Here is a 6,360-nt window from a genome sequence, read left to right on the forward strand (position 1 = left end):
AGACTGGGTTAAACAGTACGTAAACATTATTAAAGGAACCAACGCTCAATGACTATGTACATTGGGCAGCAGTCTCTAAGGTGCAGGGTAGAGTAACTGGGTGGTAGCCGGCAAGTGGCAGTGACTAAAGTTCAGGGCAGGGTACTGGGCGGGGGCCGGCTAGTGGTGACTATTTAACAGTCTGATGGCCTGGCGATAGAAGTTGTTTTTCAGTTTCTCGGTCCCAGCTATGATACACCTGTACTGACCTCGCCTTCTGGATGGTAGAGGGGTGAACAGGCTGTGGCTCAGGTGGCTGAGGTCCTTGATGATCTTCTTGGCCTTCCTGTGACACCGGGTGCTCTAGATGTCCCGGAGGGCAGGCAGTGTGCCCCTGATGATGCGTTGGGCTGAACGCACCCCCCCAGTGTGCCCTGCGGTTTTCAGCGGTGCAGTTGCCGTACCAGGCAGTGATACAGTCCGACAGAATACTCTCAATGGTACATCTATAGAAGCTTGTGAGGATCTTATGGACCAAGCATAATTTCTTCAGCCCCCTGAGGTTAAAGAGGTTGTACCTTCTTCACCACACTGTGTGTGGGAAGGGGCTATTTCAAGTCCTCAGTGATGTGCACGCCAAAGAACTTGAAAGCTTTTGACCATTAACACTGCAGCCCTGTCAATGTGGATGGGGGCATGCTCTCTCTGCCGACTCCTGTGGTCCAAGCTTCTTTATTTTGTTGATGTTGAGGGAGAGGTCATTTTCCTGTCTCGTCGTTGTTGGTAATCAGGCTTAACACTGTTGTGTCATCAGCAAACGTAATGGTTGAGTTAGAGACGTGCGTGGCCAGTCAGTCATGGGTGAACAGGAAGTACAGGAGGGGGCTGAGCACGCACCCTTGTGGGACCCACGCGTTGAGGATCAGCATGGTGGAGGTGTTGTTGCCTACCTTCACCACCTGAGGTCGGCCTGTCAGGAAGTCTAGGACCTAATTGCACTGAGAGGGGTTTAAACCCATGGACCTGAGCTCAGTGATGAGCTTGAAGGGCACTATGGAATTGAAGGCTGAGCTGTAGTCGATGAACAGCTTTCTTACTTAGGCATTCCTCTTGTCCAGGTGGGATAGAGCATTGTGCATTGTAACAGTGATTGCGTCATCAGTGGATCTGTGGGGCTGTATGGAAATTCTAGTGGGTCTACTATAGGGTGTCTGGGATGATGGTGCTGATGTGAGCCATGACCAGCCTTTCAAAGCATGTTATGGCTACTGAGTCATTTAGACAGGTTACCTTGGCATTCTTGGGCATAGGGACTATGGTGGTATGCCTGAAACATGTAAGTATTACAGACTGGGTCAGGGAGAGGTTGAACATGTCAGTGAAGACACTTGCCAACTGGTCAGCAGATGCTCTGAGTAAGCATCCTTTCCCCAGGGCCTTGTAAATGTGAGTTATCTTACACAGTGTTGGAACTGTCCATGGTGCTGATCATGGTGCAATAACACCAAATAGAGTCTTTAAGAAATATCATACTGTAGTAGAGAAAAACAACATGGCAGGAAAATAAACCCCCTGAACATACGCATTAGGAGCACCTACAAAGCATTAGGAACACCTGCTCTTTCCATGACATGGACTGACCAGGTGAATCCAGAGGGAAGTTATGATCACTTATTGATGTCAGTTGTTAAATCCACTTCCATCAGTGTAGATGAAGGGGAGGAGACACGTTAAAGAAGGATTTTAAAGACAATTGAGACATGGATTGTGTATGTGTGCCATTCAGAGGGAGAATGCGCAAGACAATATTTAAGTACATTTGAACGAGGTATGGTAATGGTAAGTGCCAGGTGCACCGATTTGGTGTCAAGAACTGCAATGCTGCTGGGTTTTTCACGGTCAACAGTTTCCCGTGTGTATCAAGAATGTTCCACCACCCAAAGAACATCCAGTGGTGGGAAGCATTGGAGTCTGCATGGGCCAGCATCCTTGTGGAATGCTTTTGACACCTTATAGAGTCCATGCCATGACGAATTGAGGCTGTTATGAGGGTAAAAGGCAGGGGTGCAATGCAATATTAGGAAGGTATTCTTAATGTTTTGTACACTCATTGTATATTCCAGGTACAGTATATAGAATATGTCTACCTTCAAGATCTATACTGAACAAAAATATAAAAGCAACATGCAATAATTGAATAGATTTTACAGAGTTACAGTTAATATTAGAAAATCAGTCAATTGAAACAAATGAATTAGGCCCTAATCTATAGATTTCACATGACCGGGCAGAGGCGCAGCTGTGAGTGGGCCTGTGACGACAGAGGCCCACCCCCTGGGGAGCCAGGTCCAGCTAATCAGAATTAGTTTTTGTCACACAAAAGGGCTTTATTACAGACAGAAATACTTCTCAGTTTCATCAGCTGTCCAGGTGGCTGATCTCAGACAATCATGCAGGTGAAGAAGTCAGATGTGGAGGTCCTGGGCTGGTGTGGTTACACGTGATCTACAGTTGTAAAGCCAGTTGAACGTACTGCCAAATTCTCTTAAACGACGTTGGAGGAGTCTTATGGTAGATAAATTAACATTCAATTCTATGGCAACAGCTCTGGTGGACATTCCCGCAGTCAGCATGCCAATTGCACGCTCCCTCAAAAATGTTGCCATCTGTGGCATTGTGTTGTGTGACAAAACTGCACATTTTAGAGTGACCTTATATTGTCCCCAGCACAAAGTGCACCTGTGTAATGTTCATGCTGTTTAATCAGCTTCTTGACTTGCCACACCTGTCAGGTGGATGGATTATCTTGTCAAAGGAGAAATGCTCACTAACAAGGATGTAAACAAATGTGTGCACAAAATTTGAACTAAGCTTTTTGTGCGTATGTAAAATGTCTAGGACCTTTTATTTCAGCTAATGAAACATGGGAGCAACAGTTTACAAGTTGTGTTTATATTTCTGTTCAGCATAGTTAGGCAAACTGATGTGAACAGTAATATACTCTCAATGAGACATATTACATATTGATGAAGGTCCTGACATGAGGTGATATCAGGTAGGGTTAAATGGCTGGAATCCGAGACTTACTGAGATTGGCCAGGATTTTTTCATGCAAAACCACTCCCTTTTCCCGGGATAAATAACTGCGAGAAACCGGTAAATTATCATTAAAAAAATGATATGAACAGCAAGGCGTGAAATGGAACTGTTCAATTATATGTGATGTCTAAATCTGTCTTCTCTACGGCCTCTGCATGATTAATCATCAACACTCAGGGTGGGGACAGACATCTCTGTATGGAGCGCAGTTCACAATACATGTAGACCTATCACCTCATGCTAACGTTTTTTATTTTACCTTTATTTAACTAGGCAAGTAAGTTAAGAACAAATTCTTATTTACAATGACGGCCTACCCCGGACGATGCTGGGCCAATTGTGCACCGCACTCGTGGCCAGATGTGATGCAGCCTGAATTCGAGCCAGGGACTGCAGTGATGCCTCTTGCACTGAGATGCAGTGCCTTAGACCGCTGCACACCACTCGGGAGGCCTACCTTCTTGTGACAGGTAGGCCTACATTTGCTGCAGCATAGCCTACGCAACAGTAATATAAAGACTGAATGCGTGTCTAATTTACCCATCTCCATCTGGCTTTCAGGGCTCACCATGTTTTTACAATGTAAAGATTTTAAAAATGTCATTGCAGCTGCAGAGTTCTAAAACACTTGAATATCGTTGCTTTAAAACAGTGTACTCGCAAGCACTCTCTCACAGTCTTTCTTTTTCTCTCTCCATCAACCTCATACAAATTGCATCCAAAATGGGTAATTCTGTTCTAGATTGATATATAACCCTATACAGTAGATGTCCTAGTCTATGCAGTATTAGCCTTATATTTAGCTAATAAATGAAGAGTTATGCATAATAAGCTTCTAACTTATAGTCGCTGTCTCTTGTGCAATACGCAAACACCTGTGCTCCACGTGCCTCTCCTTAAAAAGAATTCCTTAGCTCTTGGAGTCCCATGCAGGAAAAGCTAGACTAGAATAGCTTGCTGGACATAATTTTTTTTTGCATTTCTTATACCAATATAATATTAGAAGAAGAATGCAAGCTCTTTTTTTCTGAATGTGGAATACAGCACCCAATAGAGCTCACGGATGGTTTAAAAGAAGAGCAAACGTGCCATGGCGGTAGGCTACAGAAGATATTAATGCAGACCCAACCATTCAATCTTTGTGAAGAGAAGTGAAAGACTTCTGCATCTAATGACAGCCTTTCAGGTTATGTCGATATAAGACTCGTTTTACTGTTCATATAGATACATTTGTACCTGTTTCCTCCAACATCTTCACAAGGTCCTTTGCTGTTGTTCTGTGATTGATTTACACTTTTCGCACCATCTCTAGAGACAGAACGCGTCTCCTTCTTGAGCAGTATGACGGCAGAGTGGTCCCATGGTATTGTTTGTACAGATGAACGTGGTACCTTCAGGCTTTTGGAAATTGTTCTGAAGGATGAACCAGACTTGTGGGGGTCTACAATTATCTTTCTGAGGTCTTGGCTGATTTCTTTTGATTTTCCCATGATGTCAAGCAAAGAGGCACTGAGTTTGAAGGTAGACCTTGAAATACATCCACAGGTACACCTCCCCAAAAAAATGTCACTCTTTACGCGATGAGCTATGCAGAGAACACTGGAAGAAGAATTATAATTGTATTACCGTAGTGAATTATTGTAAAATTTGTTTGTGTCAATTAATCCCTTAAGGGATGAGTTGCCAATTGGCGATTTGACACGAAAATACAATTTTATTAATTAATTCATTCATTCATTGTAATGTTGTAGGCTGCATGTTTTGCACCAGAATCTCATGTTCTCTCCGTGCTTCATCATGGTTTGAACTATGTGCATAATTCCAGTCCATCTAAAACAGTATAACACAATACAGTATGGTTATACATTTCACATCCAAAGAGATTAGCCTACTGAAGCTAGTTACATTTATTTACCCAAGAGAGCACATAACAAGCTACATCTATGGGCTTTCTGTTTTTCTGTTGTGTGTAATGTGCAGTAGCCTATATCATATATGTATTGGATAACGGCAAAATCATTTGGGCTTTTTTGGACTTGGGCTCATTAAATGTCATTCATGTATGGCTCATCAGGCTCAGATAGCATCAGGTTTTACTTTTCATGCTGGTCAAAGCTCCAGACATTTCTATGTTTTATAATGCTTTTGAATGACACTTCCGGTTTTGGCGGGAATTACAGGGTTACCCCGGGTTGGAACATTTGTAAAATAATATCAGGTGACTTGTTGTCATGTAGGCCTACACATCGAACACTTTCCTATCAGTGGAGGCTGCTGAGAGGAGGATGGCTAATAATAATGTCTCGAACTGAGTGAATGGAATGGAATCAAACGTGTGTTTTTTATGTGTTTGATACCATTCCATTCACTCCATTCCTGCCATAAAACTCCATTCCAGACATTATTATGAGCCATCCTCCCCTCAGCAACCTCCATTCTTTCCCATGTAGCCTAGACGTTCATGAATAAAAAAGTACTTTACCTAACCAACAGTCTTTTTGTCTCAAAATTGCATTCATGGGAACTTGGTGTTCTGCCAATAAAGTAGTTCCTCACCAGCAGTGAAGAGGTTAAACACTAGTGGCTATCATACCTGTGTTGTGTATCGCGGTGGGAAAATCTATAAATATGACCACCTCTCAGGCAGCGAAGCACAAACAATTAACTGGGGAGCAGGCTAGCCCTCTGATCTCTCCACCATACTCGTTCTGACATCATAAAGAGACCTGTCAAAATGTTGGCGCTACCCTCGCTCTCTCTGCCCTCCTGTGTTGTCATTTTGCGCAACTGAAGCTGCCTAACTAGACAAAGTTGGATGTTTGAAAATCCACTTCTTCAAAGCAGAAGCCAAGTCTGACATGCACTGGTTTCTGTACAGTCCCTTTTTGCATTTCAAGATGGAGTGGATTTACAGTAATTTACAGTTGCTTCAGACATTTATGATCAACATTTATCCTCCAGATTTGACCATTTCAGGGGGAAAACGTGACTAGTTTGAATCCTTGGGATGTTCAGAGTACCTTTCTCAACTGCTTGGATAATGTACAGTTTATGTGTGTAGCCATTTGCATTCCACAATACTAGGTGGATTATACTCTGGATAACACAGAGGTTATGTCACCCAAAGAGTGGTTATGAGGAAATCATTATGAGAAATATATTCAGTTGTATACTGATAGATCTTTTCTTATTCTCAGCTTCCTCAAACAGTAGGCCTACAAGTTCAAGGGCTGCGTAGCCTATTACAGTATTACAACATGTTATGTAACAGCATCATGTAAC

Source organism: Salvelinus fontinalis, chromosome 13, assembly GCF_029448725.1.
Source record: "Salvelinus fontinalis isolate EN_2023a chromosome 13, ASM2944872v1, whole genome shotgun sequence".
NCBI lineage: Eukaryota > Metazoa > Chordata > Actinopteri > Salmoniformes > Salmonidae > Salvelinus > Salvelinus fontinalis.